The 12,032-nt window shown below is 39.4% G+C and overlaps 1 non-coding gene across 1 annotated transcript; it reads right to left on the bottom strand.

Annotated features, from left to right (window-relative positions):
* Positions 1–11,634: 11,634 nt before the first annotated feature.
* On the bottom strand, positions 11,635–11,742 carry LOC130978080 (small nucleolar RNA R71). Its single transcript, XR_009085744.1, has one exon. It is a non-coding gene; the product is annotated as a small nucleolar RNA R71 (small nucleolar RNA).
* Between the last annotated feature and the right edge of the window lie 290 nt (positions 11,743–12,032).

The raw sequence follows: 12,032 nt of genomic DNA, 5'->3' as shown, positions 1-12,032 counted from the left end.
AAATAAAGGATGGTTGATTGATTTAACATAACCATGCAAATCCACTCCAAATCACTTACTTATAATGCAAGAAAGTGCATAAAACCTAATGAAAATAAGTGAAAAATACTTGAAAAGCTAGCATAAGATGACTTGTCATCATCACTCCATGTCATTACAATGCAAAACCTAACTACCCATTGACTATCTTTACACAAATTCATGCACCTTAATATTTTTGAGTATAAATCATATGCATTGATATCATTAATTGCATTGGGGCATTTTGTCTCCTTTTTATTGCTTTCTCTTTTTTCTTCTTTTTTTAATGGAAATATGGTAGAGAATATATATACACAAGGAGTTAATGCATTTGATTAAAGTGTTGGATGCATGAGCAAGTGTCCAAATTATCATATTTTCTCATAAGAATATAAAATACCCAATTCCCAAACCAAGCATTCCCCAAACCCAATTTCCCCACACTTAATTCATGTACACTTTCACTAGTCTAAGCTAATCAATGATTCAAATTATGGACATTTATTGTTTTTCGCTTAGAGTTAGTGATGTGCTAAAATAGAGAACAAATGGAATAAAATATGCTCAATATTGGGTTGCAAAGGATGATGAAAGGGTAAGGCCATGTGGGTATGTGAGCTATAGTGAAACAAAGGCCTCAATCACATAAGTGCATGCATACATCAAACAATAGAAATATAGAATCAAGCAAGACAAAAATCATAATTTTAGAAAGAACAACACACACCAAAACAAAATATTGGTTGATAAGATGCAACTAATCAGTTAAGTTCAAAAAGCTCACTAGGCTTGTGTGTTCGAACTCTAAAAACATGTTCCAAAAATAAATTTCTTCAAGCAAGCTCAAAAATTTTAATTTAAATTAGTGAAATCCCTGAAATAGTTTCTTGAAAAAGAAATTATTACTTCAACCAAGTAGTCCTAGTAGAAAAGAAGTGGTAAAATATGTGCAAACTCTAACTATAATGTAATGCAACAAATAACTATAAAAAGAATTTTAAGACATAGGTGTTGGGTTGAGAGGGTTGTTACCTTTGGAAGTCAGTTACCGACCTCCCCACACTTAAAACTTGGTACGGTCCTCCGTGCCATCAGTGATCCACAAGGTGGGTCTGGAATTGCCACTTCCAATGGCCAAAAAATGGGAAGGGGGACAGGGGCGCCTCTATGTCCATATCTTGATCGCTTGCATCAGCATCAATGGAAGTAGAGTCCGAGGTGTCGGGTTCTTCCATAGGTGGGTTAGAACACCCAATGAGCTTCTTCAAGTAGTCATAGCGGCGCCTGTTACATTGCTCCATCTACTCACTTCTCTGGCCTTTCCGGTCTACCTTCTCAAGGAGCTCAAGTAACAACTGGTGAGCGGATTGTGGTGGTGCTTGTGGTGTCGACGATGGTGGAGTGGAGAATGATGGAGCTTCAAAAGACGGGTTCTCATTCCAGCTCACGAGTGGTACTGGAGGCCTAATATATTTTTCATTCGGGACAATTTTTTCGTCCCTTGGAATCATGATTTTCACATCCCTAGCCTCATGGGAAACTCCAGCTGCAGACACCAAGTCCATAACCAGCATGGGAAAAGGTAGGTTGCCCACTGTTTGAACTTGGCCCATAGCTTGTCGGATGAGTCGTAGAAAGTTAAGAGATTTCTCTGTGAGGATGCACCAAATAAGAATGGCCATGTCTGCAGTAATAATGGACTCATGAGTGCTCGGCAATATATAGTAAGACATGATCTGTGCCCACACTCGAGCCTCTATAGTGAGTTCCTGTGCGGAGATGCCCTTGGGTTGAGCCCTGCCCCTCCCTTGGATCCACTCACTTCTGGGTTGAGCAATGACCCTAAGGACGGGATCCCAGTCAATATCGAATCTCTTGCGCTCAAGTTGTGCTTCTTGGTAGGAATCCATCCCATCTGGACTTGGTAAAAGATCAAGTACCTGTTGAATAGCATCTTCCAAGATAGGAACTTGCTTTTGATGCACAAAAACTGACTGAAGGGTAGGCGTGTGGTAATTAAAGTAGAACTCAACTAACAAGATAGATTAATGATGAGCGGATAATTTATACGCTTTTTGGCATTGTTTTTAGTATATTTTTAGTATGTTTTAGTTAGTTTTTATTATATTTTTATTAGTTTTTATTTAAAATTCACTTTTTTGGACTTTACTATGAGTTTGTGTGTTTTTCTGTGATTTCAGGTATTTTCTGGCTGAAATTGACGGACCTGAGCAAAAATCTGATTCAGAGGCTGAAAAGGGACTGCAGATGCTGTTGGATTCTGACCTCCTTGCATTCGAAGTGAATTTTCTAGAGCTACAGAAGCCTAATTGGTGCGCTCTCAATTGCGTTGGAAAGTAGACATCCAGGGCTTTCCAGAAATATATAATAGTTCATACTTTGCCCAAGATTTGATGGCCTAAACCGGCGTTCCAAATCAGCTCAAGAATTCCCGGCGTTTAACGCCGGAACTGGCACAGAAGTGGGAGTTAAACACCCAAACTGGCACAAAAGCTGGCGTTTAACTCCAAGAAAAGTCTCTACACATAGAAGCTTCAATGCTCAGCCTAAGCACACACCAAGTGGGCCCGAAAGTGGATTTTTATGTCATTTACTCATTTCTGTAAACCCTAAGCTACTAGTTCTCTATAAATAAGACATTTTGCTATTGTATTTTCATCTTGGTTCTTCTGGTTCCCTCTCTGGGGCCGAAGCCAATGATCACCATTATCACTTATGTATTTTCAATGGTGGAGTTTCTACACACCATAGATTAAGGTGTGGAGCTCTGCTGTACCTCGAGTATTAATGCAATTACTATTGTTCTTCTATTCAATTCAGCTTATTCTTGTTCTAAGATATTCATTCGCACCCAAGAACATGATGAATGTGATGATTATGTGACGCTCATCATCATTCTCACTTATGAACGTGTGCCTGACAACCACTTCCGTTCTACAAGCAAACAAGGCTTGAATGTTTATCTCTTGGATTCCTTAATCAGAATCTTCGTGGTATAAGCTAAAATTGATGGCGGCATTCTTGAGAATCCGGAAAGTCTAAACCTTGTCTGTGGTATTCCGAGTAGGATTCAAGGATTGAATGACTGTGACGAGCTTCAAACTCGCGATTGTGGGGCGTTAGTGACAGACGCAAAAGAATCACTGGATTCTATTCTGACATGATCGAGAACCGACAGCTGATTGGCCGTGCTGTGACAGAGCACGTTGAACATTTTCACTGAGAGGACGGGACTGTAGCCATTGACAATGGTGATGCCCAACATACAGCTTGCCATGGAAAGGAGTAAGAAGGATTGGATGAAGACAGTAGGAAAGCAGAGAGACGGAAGGGACAAAGCATCTCCATACGCTTATCTGAAGTTCTCACCAATAAATTACATAAGTATCTCTATCCTTATTTTATGTTTTATTTATCTTTTAATCATTAATCCTCCATAACCATTTGAATCCGCCTGACTGAGATTTACAAGATGACCATAGCTTGCTTCATACCAACAATCTCCGTGGGATCGACTCTTACTTGCGTAAGGTTTATTACTTGGACGACCCAGTGCACTTGCTGGTTAGTTGTGCGAAGTTGTGATAAAGAGTTGAGATTGCAATTGAGCGTACCATGTTGATGGCGCCATTGATGATCACAATTTTGTGCACCAATTAACTTCTCGCTTCCTCCGATTTAAGAATCTCCAATACCGTCTCTCAATGCAGGGTACCACAAATTGAACGAAATGTTTTGGAAGAAGTAGTTGGTGCTCATTGTGGTAGTTTCTCCCTACCAATATGGTGAACATCCGCTCACAATAGCGGTTTGTGAATCTTATGGAGTCCTTTGCGGGAAATTCCTTCTCGGCTTCATCAACTCGGATAGTCCTCTTCAACCGGTTAGAAGGTGGCTTAACGTTTGTGGAGGTTTGTGCCTTAACGGATGCTCTTTGAGTTGTCCTTTTAGTTGGTGTTTTTTTGGAAGCCTTTTCTTTCCCTTTCTTGGTGGCCATCCTGAAAAAGAAAGAAAAAGAAAGAATATTAAACTCAGAGAGATAAACACCCAAAATATCAAGCCACAAATAATGTGCATTTTGATGATGACAAACCATGGAAAATAAGCTCAATACACACGAAGGGTAAGTGTTGTGAAAAAGAAGCACTAAGTTGGAAGAATAAGATAGAAAAGAAATCAAGATATCATTGGTGCTTTTTCACAAGTGTGTAATAGACCCAAAATAGAATGCCAATTATCAAAGCAATACCACATAACACAAACAAGCTAAGAAATATCAAAATAATCCATCAATTCACAGAATATTCAACTTGAAATTCCAACACCAATACAAAAATCCAAAGAGAGAAAAGAACTAAAAGGAAATTACAAATAACAAAAAGAATATGCATTAAGAACAATTAAAATATTCGAATGTAATAAACAAATGAAGAATTAAAGAGTAAAAGAGAGTAATGAAAGAAACCTTAAAAAGAAAGGGAAGAGAGGCAAATAAATGTAAGTAAGAAGAAGATAAGAGGGGTGAGAAGAGATAAAGAAAAATAAAGGTAAAGAAGTTGGGGTTGCCGGAGGTAGTGGTCGCCGGTGGTGGTCCACTGGTGATGGAAGAGGGGAAGAGGGAAGAAAGAAGTAAGAATAAAGAAGAAATAAGAAAGAAGAATGATTAGGAGAAAGAAGAAGAATGAAAGGGTGCAGGGTGGCGCGCTGATTAAATTAAATCTGCGCTGTGATGCGTGCGCGTCGTCCATGCGCACGCGTGGGATGACCAAAAGTGAAAGTGACGCGTAAGCGTCGGTTACGCATGCGCGACTACTTTTCGTGCTAGACGCACGAAACTGGCACAGTTCCATCACAACTCTCTGGTTTTTGTACCAGAGGCAACATTAAGAGATGACGCGTGCACGTCGGCCACGCTCACGCGTTGGTAGCCAGAAAACAAAGTGACGCATATGCGTCAATGAGGCGCACGCGTGGACTTGGTTGTGCGCCCAACACCCCACCCATACAGTTCCAGCGCAAGTCTCTGGTTTTTGTACCAGGGATTGCAACATGAGCATTGGAAAGGTAAAATTATTGGGTGACGCGTATGCGTCAGCAAGACGTACGCATGGGGTGGATTGTGCGCCCTGGCACCCCTCTCGCATGGTCTTGGCATAACTCTCTGGTTTTTGTACCAGAGAGCAGCAACATCAAATATGACGCGTGCATGTCGGCCATGCACATACGTGAGACGGACTTTTTTTTATATAGAAATTAGAACAGAGGCAAATACGCATAATTGAAAAGTATCACACACATGTAATGAAAGAAAGATAAGAAAATAAATAAAATAAAAACTATAGAAAAGGAAGAAAATACCATGGTAGGTTGTCTCCCACTTAGCACTTTTCTTTAACGTCCTTTAAGTTGGACGGTTTATAAGCTCGGTCCTCTTTAACGTCCTTCAAGAGAAAGATCTCTAACTCCTTGTTGTTCTTCATTCTTGCACCATGGTAGAGCTTTAAACGGTGGCCATTTACCTTGAAGAAGGCAGGGCTTGAGGGGTGACTCAAGTGGACAACTCCATATGGTTCAACCTTCTTCACCACATATGGTCCATCCCACCTTGACCTGAGTTTGCCCTGCATTAGTCTCAACCTTGAGTTATAGAGAAGGACTTGATCCCCCAGCTCTAAACTTGATAAACCCATATTTTATGATGTATATTGAGCTCAATTTAAGTGATTTATTCAACCCTTCACCTACTTATTCATGTAAATTACATGGTTTAACTTTCCCTTCCTTATTATGTGATATTTGAGAAAATATGTTCCTTATTCTTTAAAATAATCGAATTTAATTATCTTTTATTACCATTCGATGCCGTGATTTGTGTGTTGAGTACTTTCAGGTTTTATAGGGCAGGAATGATTTAAAGGATGGAAAGGAAACATACAAAAATGGAAGGAAAGCACAAATTGGAGTTTTGGAGCAACTGGCAGTGACGCGTCCACATGGACGACGCGAACGCGTGGTTCGCACAAAAGGAAATTGACGCGAGCGCATGGATGAGGCGAACGCGTGACTTGCGAAATACAACTGACGCGAGCACATGACTGACGCGACCGCGTGGAAGAGAAACACTCCAGATGACGGACCGCGTGACCCACGCGGACATGTGACGTGCACGATCTGCAGAATTTGCAGATCTTGTTTCTAGCGATTTTTGGGCCCTTTTGGCCCAGATCCAAATTCAAGAGGCACAGATTAGAAGTTATGAAGTGGGGGAATGCATTCATGCGGAGGAGGATAAGAAGATAGCGAGTAATTCACACTTTTCATAGTTTAGATGTAGTTTTTAGAGAGAGAGGCTCTCTCCTCTGTCTTAGGAATTAGGATTAGGATTTCTATTAGAATTAGGAATTATCTCATCTTCATATCAGATTCAATATTCCTTTTACTTTGTATTTCTCTGTCACTTTCAGATACTTTGATGCTTGTATTACTTATGTTGCCTATTTGGCTTATGCACCATTCATGTTAGAATTTTCTTAAATAATATAATTTGAGGTATTTTCAGATCTATGATTTTTATCTAGCTTTTTATATTCTTGGCATTTAGTGGAGTAATTGGTAACTCTTGAGTTGTCAAACTCATTGTTGACTGAAAATTGGAATTCTCCAAGAATTAACTCGATTTCCAATAACTCTAGCCTTTTCCAAGGAAAGACTAGGACCTGAGGAACCAAACTTATTCCATCCACTTGACTTACCTTCATAGTTAGAGGTTAACTTAGTGGGAGAAAAATCCAATTCTCATCACAATTGATAAGGATAACCAGGATAGGACTTCCAGTTTTCATACCTTGCCAAGAGTTTTATTAGTTCTTAATTTATTAATTCTTGCAATCTATTTCTCTTGCTTAAAACCTTTTTCAAACCTAAACACTATTTTTTCATAACCAATAATAAATCACACTTCCCTGCAATTCCTTGAGAAGATGACCCGATGTTTGAATACTTCGGTTATTTATTTTTATTGGGTTTGTTACTTGTGACAACCAAACGTTTGTAAGAAAGGACTTTTGTTGGTTTAGAAGCTATACTTGCAACGGGAATTCATTTTAAATTCTAGACCACGCAAAAGTTCTCTCTTCAAAACTCTCTTCTCTTGATGTTCTGATCATGTACCACCTTCACCTTTTCTTTGTAGAGCCTTGAGTTCTCATAAGCCTCTAGCCGAATGCACTCTAATTCTTCTAGTTGCAATTTTCTTTCAATTCCGGCTCCTCCCAATCTTGAGTTACATTCCTTCATAGCCCAATAAGCCTTGTGTTCCACCTCTACCGGAAGGTGACAACCCTTTCTGTAGACTAGGCGAAACGGACTCATGCCAATCGGTGTCTTGTAAGCCGTTCGATAAGCACAAAACGCATCGCCGAGCCTAGAGCTCCAATCCCTCCGATGGGGTTTAACTATCTTTTCAGGTATGCGTTTAATCTCTCTATTAGACATTTCAGTCTGGCCATTTGTTTGGAGATGATAAGCTGTCGCCACCTTGTGAATAATACCATGTTTCTTCATCAAACCTGTCATTCTTTTGTTACAAAAATAAGAGCTTTGATCACTCACGATTGCTCGTGGTGATCCAAAGTAGCAAATAAGGTTATTTCGAACAAAAGAGACAACCGCGTTAGCATCATCAGTACGGGTAGGAATTGCTTCCACCCACTTAGAAACATAATCCAAAGCTAACAGAATATATAAGAAACCATTCGAGTTTGGAAAGGAACCCATAAAGTCAATACCCCAAACATAAAAAATTTCACAAAACAACATGAGTTGTTGGGGCATCCCATCCCTCTTGGATAAGTTTCCAAACCTTTGCCATTGGTGGCAAGAGTTACAGAAAAGATTTGCATCCTTAAAGAGTGTGGGCCACCAAAATCCATAGTCTAAAATTTTCTTGCAGTTCTTTGAGGGCCAAAGTGGCCACCACTTTCAGAAGAGTGGCACACCTCCAAAATAGATTGAATTTCGGATTGTAGAACACACCATCTAATTATTTGGTCGGCACCACATCTCCACAAATATGGGTTATCCCATATGTAATACTTAGACTCGCTCTTGAGCCTGTCCTTTTAATGTTTAGAAAAATTTGGAGGAAAGGTGTGACTGACCAAATAATTAGCAATGGGCGCGTACCAAGGAACGACCTCAGATATTGCTTGCAAGCTATAAAGAGGAAATCCATCATTAATAGGAGTGGAGTCACTTTTTATATGCTCTAGGCGAATCAAGTGGTTCGCCACTAAATTTTGGGAACCACACCTAGCCTTGATCTCTAAATCAAACTCTTGCAATAGCAAAATCCAATGGATTAACCTTGGCTTTGACTCTTTTATAGCTAGCAAGTATTTCAAAGCCGCATGGTCTAAATATACTACCACTTTGGTTCCAAGTAAATAGGTCCAGAATTTATCCAAGGCAAAAACAATTGCTAAAAGTTTCTTTTCAATGGTAGTATAGTGATGCCAGGGCATCTAGGCCAGTTTCACTGACCTTTTCTTTACTGTTTTATGGTAGTTTCATGCATTTTCTTAGTGAATAAGGCAAGTTTTGGATGAAATTACACTTACACTTTGATTCAACCAACTTTTGTGAACTTTGCATAATTTCATGAGTATTTTGCTAGAATTGCATGATAAATTGATGATGCATAATCTCATGACCTTGGCTAGAGCTTTGATGCACTTTAATTGCTTGTTTTCAGGGCAAAGGAAGCAAGGAAGAACCACGTTGGTATTCACGTTAATCTAGCTAACGTGAACACTAATGTGGAATGGTAAAGCTTGCAACGTTAATGAGAAAAGTGATCACCAATAACGCCTGCGAAGCCACCCAAAGCTCACGTTACTTGCCACGTTAACTAAGTTAACGTGGTAGTTAATGTAGAAGAAAAAGGAACTCCAACGTTAATGGTAAAAGTGAACACCACTAACATTGGAAAACTTGGCAATGATCCACGTTAAGAGTCACATTAACTTAGTTAACGTGAACTCTAACGTGGAAGAGGAAACACAAGCCAACGTTAGTGACACTCACTTTTGTCACTAACGTTGGACCATCTAGCATTGCCTACGTTAACTTTCACGTTAAGACTATTAACATGAAAGTTAACATGGAGTTGAGATCAAGGAACCAACGTTAGTGACACTCACTTTTGTCACTAACGTTGGGAGATGGCTTCACTACTACGTTAAGAGCCACGTTAACTTAGTTAACGTTAAGTTAACGTGAGTTCTAACGTAGAGAATATGGCATTTGGAGCGTTAGTGACAAAGGTGAGTGTCACTAACGCTCTCGAAGGTGGATCACACCTACGTTAAGAGTCACGTTAGCTATGCTAACGTGGACTCTAACGTAGGAACACAGGGGCACTAAGCAACATTAATGGGAAAAGTGATTCCCATTAACATTTGCGAAGGGGTATAAGCCAACGTTATTGGGATAAGTGAGTCCCAATAACGTTGGCCAAGTTTTGAGAAAGTAACGTTAGTGGTCACGTTAAGACCACTAACGTTGGATTTAACGTGGATATATGAGGTTGGAACGTTAGTGGAAAAAGTGAATGCCACTAACGTTCTCGAACCCACACTGGCAATCAACGTTAAATCTTACTAAATACCCAAAGCCTAATTTATATTTCTCTGCAAGTTGGGTCCACTAAAGAAGAGAACTGCTTCAACTCAAGATCCAAAGCCCACATCCATGACTTGAAAAACTCACTAGAAGATCAAGAGGAGTATTTTTGAACTAGAGAGAAGCTTGGCACTTTTGGGAACTACTCTCTATAGATTTACTTTTTTGCACTTTTAACATGGATTCTTCTCTTCTGCCATTTTTTATTTCTAGAGCTATGAATAACTAAACTCCTTTCATTGGGTTAGGGAGCTCTGTTGTAATTTAATGGATCAATTATAGTTTTCATTCTTCTTCTTCTTCCTTTTCTCTTGATCTTACTAGAAAGCTTTCGATCTTAATTCAATTGGTTAGTTGTCTTGGAAAAGAAACTCTCCATAATTGGATCTCCTTTGAGCCTTGGAAAAGGGATGAGGAGATCATGCTAGAAATGCTTTCTCATGTTGGACCAAATTGGGGTTTGGGCGGATATAGTGACATGTAATCCTCCCAATACTTTGATTTGAAAATACATGTGGTATAATCAGTGACCACACTTTATCTCTTCTCATGAGCAATTAAATCAAGAAATTGGGAAATTGTTTAAGCTTAGAGAGATTGGATTACCAAGGAATTGGGATCCAATCACTTAAGATTACCAAGGAGATCAATGAATGCATTGATTGAGGAAGAGATGAGAATAAACTTGATCCGGAGAATGCAACATCTCCTGAACCCAATGATTTTCCCATTTCTGATCTTACCCATTCTCTTTACTTTCTGTCATTTAATTTCATGCTCATTACCCCAAATCCCCATTTAAGATTCTGCACTTTAAATTCTGTTATTTATTTTCCAGTCATTTAAATTTCTGCATCTCAATCTAAATTCTGTTTAGCTCAACTAGCATATTCTTCTAACTAAAATTGCTTGACCAATCAATCCTTGTGGGATTCGACCTCACTCTATTGTGAGTTTTACTTGATGACAATTCGGTATACTTGCCGAAGGGAAATTTGTTGTGAGACAAGTTTTCATGCATCAAGTTTATGGCGCCGTTGCCGGGGATTGATTTTGAATCAACAATGATTAAGTTTGAAGATCACTAGATTGAGTATTTCTCTTTTTTGTTTAGTTTATTCAGTTAATTTCTTTTAGTTTATTTTAATTTCTTCCTCACCCCTGCACCCTCTTTTATTTTTTTTCGTTCTTTCCTCCTTTGATTACAGTTCGGCTCACTAACCCACTAACTGTTTGATAATTTGCATCACTCACACTAACAATTACTCTAACAAGAATAGTTTCTTCATTTTATCTCATGTGGTGCAATCTGTTTGTTGTATGACAGGGAGAAGAGAAGGAGCTTCAACATCCTTTGATTCAGAACCTGAAAGAACCCTTTGGAGACTAAGAAGGGAAGCAAGAGGGAAAAGAATTATTGGTGCTGAGGAAGGAGAGGAAGAGTATTTTGAACCCAACATGGAAGAAAATATAGAAAAAAATCATGAAAAAGAAGTTCATAATCATGTCAGAGAAGGCCATGCAAACCGGGCTGGGAAAGAAAGGAAAGTCTTAGGATCCTATATCAATCCTAATCCTGGAAACTGTGGAAGCAGCATTCAGAAGCCCACCATACATGCCAACAATTTCGAGCTAAAACCCCAGCTCATCACTCTTGTGCAGAATAATTCCTCATTTGGAGGAGGTGCTCAAGAAGATCCTAATCAACATTTGACCATTTTCCTGAGGATTTGTGACACAGTGAAGTCCAATGGAGTCCACCCAGATGTCTATAGGTTGCTCTTGTTCCCTTTTTCACTCAGGGACAAGGCATCCAAATGGCTTGAATCCTTCCCAAAGGAGAGCTTAACTAATTGAGAAGAAGTGGTGAACAGGTTTTTAGCAAGATTTTACCCTCCTCAAAGAATCAATAGGCTAAGAACTGAGGTGCAAACTTTTTGACAACAAGATGGTGAGACACTTTATGAAGCATGAGAGAGATTCAAAGACCTAACAAGGAGATGCCCACCAGAGATGTTTAATGAGTGGGTTCAACTTCACATCTTCTATGAAGGTCTTTCCTATGAGTCCAAGAAGGCTGTGGATCATTCATCAGGAGGCTCTCTAAACAAGAAGAAAATCATTGAAGAAGCCATAGATGTCATTGAAACAGTTGCTGAAAATGACTACTTCTATGCCTCCGAAAGAAGTAACACCAGAGGAGTAATGGAGCTGAACCACATGGATGCATTGTTAGCTCAAAACAAGATGATCACCAAGCAGCTAGCAGATCTTACCAAGAAGGTGGAGGAGAACCAAGTTGCAGCAGC

This window comes from Arachis stenosperma, chromosome 4 (assembly GCF_014773155.1).
Source record: "Arachis stenosperma cultivar V10309 chromosome 4, arast.V10309.gnm1.PFL2, whole genome shotgun sequence".
Taxonomy (NCBI): Eukaryota; Viridiplantae; Streptophyta; class Magnoliopsida; order Fabales; family Fabaceae; genus Arachis; species Arachis stenosperma.
Note: the sequence above shows the minus strand (reverse complement) of the source record. Positions and strands in the feature narration are given on the sequence as shown.